We start from the raw sequence: 12,456 nt of genomic DNA, 5'->3' as shown, positions 1-12,456 counted from the left end.
AAAAAAAAAGAACTGGTTTCTATCGGTTAGATTTTAATGAAAATTTGGGTTGGCTTGAGCAATCTTTCTAAAAAAAACTAAATATAAAATTTCATGAAAATCACACCAGTGGAAGTCGAGTTGTCACAAGCGGACAGACGGACAGACATACAGACGGACATAATAGGCGCTTATGAAAAATATACTGTATATGCAAACGCGTCTAATAACGAGCAAAAAAGCAACGACTTTTATGCGCGAATCGACACATTTCGTTTCGGCGCATCTGTCATATCGCCCCTTCCCATTCATCCTTGCAATCAGCGCACGTCAACAAACGACATCCACAGCTTCAGCTACGACATGCGGTATATGAATTAGACCATGTGATATGTATGGGGAAAAAAATATTAATTGCCATATTTCTACTAGTCCAATTTTAATGAAATTTGAGATGGCTCCACAAATCTTGCTAAAAGGGTCAAATATAAAATTTCATGTGTCTCCATACACAGGGAGCTCAGTCACTGCACGCGAGCGAACATACAGATATGAAGATAAATAGACACTACGGTATAGGTATATATGCTAGCGCGCCTAATGAGACCTTAATGCATGTTAGGCTGTAGATACCAACATAGTTTTTTTCGCTTTTAAATTAAATTTTTGGTTAGGAAAGTATTTATTTCTTTTGAATTTCTTATCCTCCCTCCTCTTTTGGGGGGATGCTTTAAGAGCCGCCTCCCCAAAAAAAAACCTAAGTTGCATAACTAAACTTGTTCATAAGGCACTTTGCTCTTTAAGTGAGTTTACATTACACCCATTATGGGGAAAATTTTTGAGTGCTGCTAAAAAAATCGTATTGTATTATTTCTTATTATTATTATTAAAGTTTGTGTTGCATTTTGTTACACTATTTTTCGTTTCATCGTCAGAATTTTCACTGTGTCATTAACAAAACCCCAAAACAAGGCTAATGTGTGGGAAACTGAAATATTGTATTACGTAAAAATATTTAAAAAATATATTTTATTACCATTCTCTTTTACAGAGTGGAAAACTCGCAGCTATTTGATTACAAGAAGCTGTTTATTTGTAGAATTTAAACTAAAGGTGTATATATGGGTTGGCATAAGGGTGCAGCACTATATATAAACAAAGTAAAAGGACAGTTTCTTGTTTCCCCCAAAAGAAATATCAGCTTTCTGCAAATTCCACAGTTTCCTATTTAAATTATTGACTTGTTGCTGATGTTTACATTCTCTGCACACTTGGAATATTTCCACCCACTACGCCTTAGTAACTAAAAATAGGAGGCCAGGGGAGGTCGGAGGAGAAGGTTTAGGGCGGAGAAATGCTTTCTGGGTGCCAGACACCTGCTTTTTGGAATGAAACATTCTAACAACAAATGCGAAATTCATCTAGCTGTTGGCTGCGAGTGGCACACTTTCTGTTGCTTTACGTTTGCCAGTTGAATCACTAGATCTTTTGGAATGTTATTGGGCATGCGCTAGTAAAATAGTTCGTTCATATGCCGCAGTATAGATAAAGTACACAAAGAATAGTGCAGAAGATTAGAATAACGACCCGTACAGATTGGTATATAGCGAATTTGGAAACGCACAAGAATAGGGGCAACCGTGAGAGGAAAAAAATTAAATAGTTGCGGTATTTTTAGATCATTTTCCCATTCACTGAAACGAGAGCATACTCGTGCCGACACATGAAGCACACTCATGCGGACACATGTAAATAGATAGGAGAGAACCCAGTTTTTATGGAAATAAATAAATGCTATATACGAAAATAAATAAAATAATATTAAAAGATGGCGAGGGAGTATTTCATTGCAGAAGTTAAAATTAAATAAAGTTGGGATGAATTTTACATTAGATGTTTGATCACGGGGATCATTCTGCTTCCTCTGAAGATGACCCAAAGTACACGGCGCTGGGCTTGGGCTTATTTCCAAATTAGAGACGAACAACGTTATCCAGGTTTCAGCCTAAATTGTTAATACCTTTATAAATTTTATATATATATATATATATATATACATATATAAAATAGATTGATAGCAGGACGTACGCTACTTTCGCTATATTAGAATCTTCGTTGGTAACGAAGTAGATGGTTTCGCTACTCTCACGTCGTGAGGAAATCGCCTGGGTTTCATTCCCGTCACTGTCGGAAGTCTGAAATACTTTTCGTTGGAAACAGAGGAACTTTTATGGGCTTTTTCACACCGTGGCCGAATTGCTATAGGAAATGGTCGGTCTTGGTGGGTTTTACTTGGTTTTCCCCCTTCCTTGACAAGCCCAATGCACGAAATTTACACACACAATATATGGACACTTCGTTGCCTTAGTTGTTTAGACGCAATAACGAGCTTTCCCTTGGGTAGCATAGTGGCTAGTGTCGATGCGCTCTCACATCGAGCGGAATTATTAGGGTTCGATCCATCCCCGTCATTGTCGGAACCTAGGGGATAGTTTCTTTTGTGGACAGGAGGGGCCTTTATGTGCTATGTTCACTGGGTGGACGAGTTAGTCATTCTCAGCGAGGTTCACAGGTAATAGTTGTCACTTTGGTTTATAATTAGTCGAATGTATATTATATATCTATGTCAAGAATTCTATTCTCGGAAAAAAGCCTCCCCACTAATTATGGGTTCTGGTTTCCAAACCAATGACTAATTCAAGAATCATATATTATAATGAAACTCTAGGAAGGAAATTTTCATATCCCACTTTTTGAAGTTCATACATAATCCAACATAATCTCGAAAGACACAAACGATTTTATGGCGTATTTCGCAACTTGGGCTTATTTCCAACTTAGAGACGAACACTGTTATCCAGATTTCAACCCAAGTTGCGAAATACGGTAATTTTCTGGCATTTCTCTCTCTTTAGCGAACTCCTTCTGATCCTATATGCCCGTCCAGAAGTACAAACAGAAAATTTATTTATTTTATTTTTTAACATACGTGGCCACAGCTAATGTGAGGCGGCGCGCTTAGGTTTTATATTATTTGACAGTCTGTAGCCGTCGATCAACGCAAAAACCGATAAATAATTTAACTGTTTATTGACGTATATTAAACAAACGCAGACATATTATATACATTTGTTAAAAATTAATAACATAAAGCAACTGAATGGCACACCATTCGGAATGAACCAAACAATATTTTCGTAAGAGTTCTGCACATATGGAGAATATAAAATCAATTCAGTAGTCCGAATCCAGTCGTAATGTTAGATTGTGTACGTTTTCATTTAAAGAAAAATCAAAACGTATACGATGTGATATTTTTTACTGCTGGTGACATTATTTTTATAATACACCATTCATGCACTGAGATTTGTTAATAACAGAAAAACAAACTGCGAGTGGGAAAGTGAAAGGAAAAAAAAAAAAAAAAAAAAGATAAAGACAGTTTTTCTCACTTAATCATATACCTATTTTTGGATGTTTTTTTTTCTAAAAATAGAATAAGCACCTAACAGCGTCAGCTGAGAATTTTACCCCGAAGTAAGAGGCCACGCTACCATATCAGCTGACTAAACCGTTTACTCACATATCCTCCAAATCATTGATCCCTGCGGACGAGATGCTTCAGGTAATAAACTAAAAGCTACTAACAGTTTATCAGAGTCAAACGTGCCAGCCAGCTCACGAGAGATGGATGGAGTCAATGTAGCGTGTGTTTGGCACTGAACTGGTGATTTGTGGACTCCCCTAAGAGTTTGACCTCGAGGAGGCCATGATGGGTACTTGATAGCTATGCCAACATTGCACGTTGTGTTTTACTACGTTTCGAAGTCATATAGCAGTGACAATTATACTTTTAGAACCTGTGTAGAAAAAGAGTAACGGTAGCCTATAAAATCATATCAAAGTGCTTACATAACTTATTATCCACTAAGGATAATTAATAATAATAATAAAATAAGCACATTTCACTTTAATTGCTGTCATTAATTAATAAAAACGCAATTTTTTTTATTAAATCTTTTCATGGTTTTCAACAGTTAACTTTATCCAAATCATTTGAAGCAGAGCTACTGCATATATATAATTTAATATTTTATATATATTTTCCAAATACAACATATATAAGTCAAGGCTGTTAAACGATGGAATAAGTTGACAAAGGAAGTGAGTCTGGCTAAGTTCAAAGAGGAATTGGAAGGTTAGTTATTATTATTAATATTTTATCCAATGCTAACACAATGATAAATTTCAAATGATAACAAATAAATTATTATTATTGTTGTTGTTGCTGCTGTGCTGCTGCTTCTGCTTTATTTTGTTTTTGGCTGATGCAGCAATAAAGTACGCTTCCGTGCATCATTTAGTCTTACTCATGCTAATGCATTAATAATTGGTATTTGGTTTAACAACAAAAGAACTTTAACTGGTATTATTAGCATAGTGAAACTGTTTCGTGCTATTTTACCTCTCTGAACCAAGTAAAAAAGACAAATGTCTGTCGATCATAGCTTTAGTTCTCTCATAAGTATCCAATTTTCGATTATAAACGAGTTGCCACTTACATTCATTAAAATAACATTAAAATAACAGTACTCCGACAAAACGCGGAATACATTTCAATAGTACCAACCAAAATTCGGAAACCTTAATACCACGGCTTGAGCGCTAGGCGTTAAAGATAAAGATTTATAAAGAGTCAATTAAAGATTTATTTACCTATGCGACATAAGAAACGATACCAAACTGGTTTCGGGCTTATATACACAAGTAAGATATTGTATGTCATCAAATAAACTGTTTAGTTTCTTGTGAACAGTCAGGAAAAGTTCAACCAATGTTGGTCGTAGTCATAACCAACACTGTTTGATATTTTTATTACATTTGGTTCATACTGCATTTCAATGAAACCATTCTGATACAAGCTTCAGTGGGTCATTACAGAGCTGGTGGACACGCTCTCTCAACACCAACAGAACAACTGGAAAGAGTGGTAGCTTTACGAGTGATATTATGCAGCGCTCGAAATTCATTCTTTATTAAAATCTGAGAGTAACAAATATGTAAAATCACTATAAACCGCATAATCACTCAAGTTTCAGCGAACTGCCGGTAGATGGTAGGAGGGTGTATATTTAGGAATACACTGACAGAGTTGCAGGTTCTAACATGCCGTCTGGTAGTTATAAAGTTATGCGTTATAAGTAAGAATTGTTTTGTGAACTGCATAATGAAGACTGAGCAACATTTTGTTGTTTGCTATTGTGTTGGATATATGTATGAGTACTACAGAGACTATGAAAGACATTACAGAGATTCGCGGAGTAAGTGTTTGAAGGAAATTACAATTTTCAAGTGGCACAGGAGCATTAAAAAAGTCGAGAACGTGTGCTCACAAAGATCATATCAAGAAATGGCTTCCGGGAATCCTTCTACGAGTGGATTCGTGTATTCGCAATGCACACACTTTGAAGGAGATTATTTCGAAAAGGGAGCGCCAGCAGACCTCAGCAACGAAGATTGAAATTAAGGCAGAGCCATTCCAGGAATTTAATGATCAATCTGCATAGAACAGTGAACCTGATTCGTTCCGTTTTGTTATACTACTTCTGGGAAAAAAAGATGAAACTCGTTTTTATCATGATTTCTAGTTTAAATTTTATCGTCGAGTTAAGAGGTGTCAGAATGGTGACACTCTCTTGAAACAAATAGCACTATACTTTTCATTTTAAAGGAGTGCTATTTAGTTTATTTGAAAGTATTGCTATTGCAATAAGTGACAACTTGTCAATAATCTAATTAGCTGCTTATGAGAAAACTAAAACCGCAATAAAAGAGTTTATTCTTTAACTGAAGTGTTACAGAATAGTAAAAAAAAAGATGGATTTACGTCCTTTACTTTCCTGTAATCCGCATTTTTGTAAGGATTGGATTTTTAGCCTGTTTGGGACGAACCAGTTGTAGAAGCGATAAATTTTATTTGCTGTAAGCTGGCAATGGCGTGTTGTTCCTTGAAACTGGAGACAGGAAATTCTTTCTACCGGAAGGTTACACTAAAGAATAAATCAGAGTGAGAACGAGTACGTATATAGAAGCAGGAAGTTGTTACTTTTGATGTATAAAACGAAACAAAAATTTATAAAAGTTTTTTTTTTTTTTTTTTTTTCGAGGAAATATTTTTTGACGCATTATATTACCGTATGTATTTTGTTATAAAAGAACACATATACACATACCTAAAATCGGTTACTAGGGCAAATATCTCTCACATTATTGTCTTTTTAAGTCTATTTTCTCTTTGTATATAACTCAACATAACTAAGATGCTTGCTCACTTTTAATGTGTTTATGCTCTTTCCGTTCCTTTCAAAGAAATTGTGTTGAGTTCAGAGTCATCGCCCGGAGCTGCTGAAATTTATTTATTTAGTTATTGGTTATCCTAAACAAGAAAATTTAGTGATACTGACTTGAATTTGTTGTCGTTTGCAGAGGACAAACATACACACAGAAGAATATTGTTCCAGAGAACGGAAGAATAGGGAACCATAAAACAGTAGAAGGAACAAAGAACAGCAGTAGAAGGGACCAAGGAACAGGAATAATGGTGCACTAAGTTTGGAGTAGACCCGTGATGGAAGATATTTAGTTAATTAAAGCGCATATTCGGCGTGGTTTGAAAGAAAGAGGAAGACTTACAGTGCCAATTTCAGAAGAACACGTGTCCTTGGAAATATTTTCAGAAATAGGCATGCAAAAATAAAACAGAGTGAGTTTTTTAAATACTACTAATAAATAATTTTTTTTTGGTATTTCTTATAAATATGCAAAAATTCAAGTTTAGTACATTTAAAATAAGTTTAGAATGTAAGCGATTTTAGGTGTGTGTGTGTGTGTAAAACGAAAAAAAGGTATCGATGGCAGAAATCTGTTGCCTCGAGCAGCTCATGGAAAACTGCAGTGGTGCTCTTTCTTATACTGAATCTCCAGCAATATATACAGTGGTTGCAACTGGAGTTTCCTACACCGTGAGAAAAAGGTCTGGATTCGATTTCGTCTGGAAGGAAGGAACTGTTATAGCTTTCTCACAACGTGGAAGAGTTAGTCGGTCTAGCCAGAGTGTTTCGTTTTTCTTTCTGAAAACATAAAATCCGACCATACAATATACAGATGTGATCAATCTCATGTTAGCATATTTATTAGAATAAGCTGCCTAGCTCACTTATTAACAACCAACCAATCTTATGATTTGCAAAAAAAAATATTTGCTAATTCCGATGCGGTTCCGCGCGAGGGGGGGACCGAAGCAGCGCTGTTGTTTCACGCGTAAATCAAGAGTACACCGTGTCGACCCTTGATATGATGAATCGCACTGAGCATTTCGTGCCATAAATGAAGGTCACACATTCCTATTTAATGAAGCGGAAATTTTAAAAATACAACATAATTACATAAAATTATTGATCGCTGAAACCCTTGAAATGAAGCTACACTCAAATTCTATCAACGTGCGCCGTTCTTACATAATTTCGGATTTATAGTCTTTTTTTACGCATGCGCCAATACAAATAATCTCTTCATTTAAGAACTTAACACACACTTCGCGTTGTTTCTGACCTGTCAACAAGACGAATAGTTGAAAAGCGTTGTCTGCTTAAGGGAGGAAAATACAGTAAATTTCGTTTAATTTGTATGTCCAATGTGTTTTATCCAAATTTTACAATCGTGAATTATATTGTTTATTCTCGTAAACAGTTTTCCGTCTTTAATTATTCTGACACAATGTCTTCTCGCACTCGTGGTTTTCCTGAGTTGGTTTGGTGTGTTTCAGGGTCGAGTTGGGGATCTCGGCTTTCGATTCCGTTGTGCGTCGGATCGGCCATGTCTTTATGAGTGAAAGAATTCATTAAATCATTTTATCCGTTTATTTTATTCGTTTACATTTGGAGAGCATTGACTGAAAGCGGAGGCGGACTGGCCATAAGGCTTACCGGGGGGAAAACCCCAGTGGGCCAGAGGCCGCAGACCGATGGAGGCCGGTGTGATTTTGGCCATAAACACTAGTATAAGCCGCTAAAAGTTTTCTGTGTTTTTACTAATATACAATAATAAAATTCTACCATCACTAATCTTATAGAAACTATTATTGTTGAGCCTGTTGCCATAAGCTGCAAGGGTCAACTTGACTTGGTTTACTTTGATTTATTTTCTGTATTTGATGCTTTAGTATCTATTGGAAAAATTTATGGCGTACAAGGTAATTTACTCTTTTCCATATAGGAATCTCTCTCTCTCTCTCTCTCTCTCTCTCTCTCTCTCTCTCTAGCTCTCTCTCTCTCTCTCTCTCTCTCTAGCTCTCTCTCTCTCTCTAGCTCTCTCATAGAACCCTTCTTTTATAGTTTAATGATTCATTTTTAATTTAAAAAAAAGTATTTGCTGGAATTCCGCTGGCCGTTACTCTTTCTGCCTTTCGCTTCTCCATCTTAATCCTATCTCTACTTCTTATGCAAGTGTCCCTGATAAAAAAAAAATGCGTGTGTACCTTGTACGTACAAAAGATGTTTTATGTGAAAACATCCTTGGATTGCAAGCGGTTAGCGAAGAGGTATGACGTGCTGCTAAAGAACCATTATTATTGTTCTTTTGTGACGTCATTCTTCCTTAGTATGATTGCAATGTGCATTGTAAAGAAGTTTGATTGCAATGCGTATTGTTGTGATCAAATACTTGACCACAACAATACGCATTACTTTAGCGGCACCTAACATTCCATTGTTAGGTGCCGCTAAAAGATGTTTTCACATCAAAAAACCTTCCTTAATTTCACTTATGCTGATATTAAAATCTGGACAATTTCCGCTTCTCTTCAAGAGGCACAGCAAACAATACACTTACTAATAGAGCTATTGCTGTGGTTACTAATTATTTCAGCGTTTTTGGATGTCACACTAATCCTGATAGTGTGCCCACATTTCTATCTTCAAGAAAACCCTCTCCTTTTAATCTTACCTCTTAATCGATCTCAGCCGATTAAATCAGTTCTTTAAAGTTTATAAAGGTCTTAGTGTATTCTGATAATGAACTTATTTTTCATTCTCATATCAACTTTCTTAAACGCAGTTGGGACCTATCGCCTTTCTTTTATCTTCTATGAAATAAAAATAAATAAATTTTCTCTTTCTACTCCGGGACAACCATACGGTCAGAGAAGTATAAAAGATACAGAATACAAGAAGAAGCACCGTTTTAGCAGCAACTTGGGCTTTGAATTTAAGTATTATCACTCCTGACCAATCTGCTACGGCGGCTGTAGCAGAGTGGTCAGTAGTCAGAAATCTGGTTAGCTGCAGCACTTCTCACATTAAGAGTCTCCTCGGTGAATTGTCAGTTATTAACTGGGCTAACCTAAAAACTGGTCATGAACATATAATCTCTCTCTCATAAAAATGACAAAGCTAAAATTGGGTTCCCCTCAAGAAATTGCTTCACATTATATCTTCACATGCAGTTTCCAAACTCTTCTCAAATGCTTGGCAGGCCCCTTCTATTTACGATAAGAAAAGTCGTCATTAATTCCTTTCTCTTTAATCGAATCTTTTCTCTTGTCCCTCGCCTAAACTCAGCAGCTCAATGATGATATATTCCTATTCTGTGTAGACCACCAACACCGTAAAGAAACTGTAGATGCCATCCTATCGTGTGTGTGTGTGTGTGTGTGTGTGTGTGTGTGTGTGTGTGTGTGTGTGTGTGTGTGTGTGTGTGTGTGTGCGCGCGCGCGCGTGTGTGTGTGTGTGTGTGTGCGCGCGCGTGTGTGTGTGTGTGTTGTTACATTTGATTCTTCATGTAAATAAAACTCATTTGATTATTATTTATGTATATGTGACATGATGTAAATGCTTCTGGCCCCAGCCGTAACGGAGATGTTGTTGTTGTCAGCCTATTATGTAATCGTGCAGCACAACAAATAAACGGATATTTATTTATTATATATTTATTATATATATATATATAGATGTTAAGGGTTATATATACGAAAAGTAAAGCTTATCGATAATCTTTACAACTCATGTTGAAAAGATTATTGATAAGCCTTTTTACTTTTTTTTTTTTAAAGGTTAGATTTCCTTTTCTACAGACTTTCTTCAGAATTATATTTAAATTATTTTAAGGAGAGGTAAATTTTATTGGCTGAAAATTACATGCTAATCAAATCAGCTACCAGAAGTGATGTATTCGTATTTTGTAAAAATTATTATTTCTTCAGATATTTGTCATGACATTAAGGAGGTGTTTTTTTTTTTTTTTTTTTTTTGTTATCGGTTACTACCTGGTTCATGCATTGCTAATGTTTCCTTAACACGCAGTTGAGAGCCAGCATAATGGATCCAGTGTTTATCAGAGTCAGGATCGATATATTTTCTGTAATATTTTTTCCCTAGTTGGTGGGGTGATATTTCATACTATATCTTTTTCAGAATCTACGTTGTAGTTGTTAAAAAAAAACAACACTACATTAAAAATGAAAGAAGTTTGAACGTAGCTGGCTATACTGCTGTAGTGCAGGGCGACGTTTGGTACCCAATGAGAATAAAACGAACTGCAAAGGAAAAGAGGTTCTCAACTTCTCCATAATTCACAGAATCTTGATGTGCACCCAGACACAGCTAACGACTCACGATGAATGAACAGTCAGGCAAACCCTTGATAAAATATACTGAAAACAGTATCACATATGTAATCAGTAATACCGATTTACATCTGTTTATTGCTTTGGGTAATTACAAGAACATTTTCTATTAATCAGAGTTACTATAGAGGCAAAAGTAACATTTCTAGATGTTGGTACATTTAAAAACGTTTCATGTAGCAAGAAAAATGATTTGTATGAAAAATAAAAATAAAAATCATATAAATTTTAAATAAAGACGGCCACATTTTTTTTTTTTTTTGTGATAAACTGCAAACACCTAATGTATAAGAACCTATAGCACTTTAGTAACGTATGTGGGTTCGAAGGCTGAGAAGACAAAAGACACTTGTTGGCATTAGACTTGAATTTATATAGATTGTAATTTTATGGAAATACATGTGAAGGAAGGTTTTTCCAGAGAACAGAAGGGACAAATGAGTAAAATTAGTTCGGCCACGTGGACTCAGAGGATATCTTGACTGACTTCTCATTTACGCAATTTTAGCATACAAAATATATTGAACAAACAGTTATTTTGATTACAGTATTTATTCTGAGAGCCATTTAATGTATCCAGTGATGTATATGGCAATGCTACTCAGTAATGAATTTTGTTTCTCTGTTTATTTTTGCGAAATAACAACAGTACTCGGGTTTTAGTGAAATAACTGACCTCCATTTTCAAAGAGAAATTTCGTTTCACTCTCTGTGAATTCTCCCAGTATTTGACCCTGGGAACATAATCTAATCCCCCAAGAAATATCCTATTCAAAACATTGAAATCCATAAAATAAGTTATATAAAACCTCCATTACATCCATGTACAGTATGGGCCAATTATTCGGCGTTTTCTGAATATTATGTATTTGACATCCACGATTGACTGTGAATTTTCTTTGTATTAACCTTGTAAACTCTTCTCGTCGCAGCTTAGTCAGCATGGCATATCGCCATCTGCTACTCGTTTCTGCATTTTCAGCCTCCACAACATGCAAATCAGCCTGTGAACAAGCATACATACTTCAGGCAAATACGTCAATACAGATATAAGCGGCGGCGTTTCTGTTCCATTAAAATAATCATTTGAAATTTAACCTTATAAATTATATTCATATTATATTCGTTTTGGCACTTAACTATACGTCCTTGAACCAGCTTCTTGTTCCAGGAATTTTGTGGTCATTCAAGTCATATGATAAGGGTGAAATTTTTTTTTTTTTTTTAAAACAATGCGAAAGAATGCAATAAACGTTTAGAAATAAAGGAATTTCAATGTTAACTTTAATGTCAAAGACACCATCTGGAGTGCTGCAAGGGCCCGGGACAAGGTTAACCAAGGTTAACCAACATATCAAGTATCAAGGTTAACCAAGATACTAATTCACGGATAATGAACTTGTGGCCATCTACAAGTACGTGTATGTTATTTTTAGATGGCGATGATGAATAAGCACCTGATTCATCTGGCTTAATATAAGGGGAGAGGAAAATCGTTGCTGGGTTTGTGAATTAGATATGTTGAAGGTTTGCCATGTCTGGCTGTTGGATGAATAGGCAGAAGAAAAGTTTCTCAATGACAATGATGCTCTAGTACTCGCTACCTGAAATATTCATTAGAATAAAAATAAAAATAGAGATAATAACAGTGATGATGATATTACGAATACCAGTGCGCCTATGGAAGAAAAATATTCTGATGATAGGACGTAAGCATCATAGAAGAGTTGATTCGTGGGATGAAGCAGATGTATTTCATTTCAAAACATATAATATTCATTTATAAAATTCAAGAA

General features: G+C 35.6%; 1 long non-coding RNA gene across 1 annotated transcript in view; it reads left to right on the top strand.

The window, feature by feature from the left end:
* LOC150085363 (uncharacterized) overlaps positions 1-10,596 on the top strand; it is a 33,298-nt gene extending 22,702 nt beyond the window's left edge. The window contains exons 2-3 of the long non-coding RNA XR_016546928.1: positions 6,466-6,742; positions 10,449-10,596. This is a non-coding gene — a long non-coding RNA (uncharacterized LOC150085363). The remainder of the gene's footprint in view (positions 1-6,465; positions 6,743-10,448) is intronic.
* The last annotated feature ends 1,860 nt before the right edge of the window (positions 10,597-12,456 follow it).

This window comes from Mastigoproctus giganteus, chromosome 5 (genome assembly GCF_048544385.1).
Source record: "Mastigoproctus giganteus isolate SK-2022 chromosome 5, ASM4854438v1, whole genome shotgun sequence".
NCBI classification, from domain to species: Eukaryota; Metazoa; Arthropoda; class Arachnida; order Uropygi; family Thelyphonidae; genus Mastigoproctus; species Mastigoproctus giganteus.
Note: the sequence above shows the minus strand (reverse complement) of the source record. Positions and strands in the feature narration are given on the sequence as shown.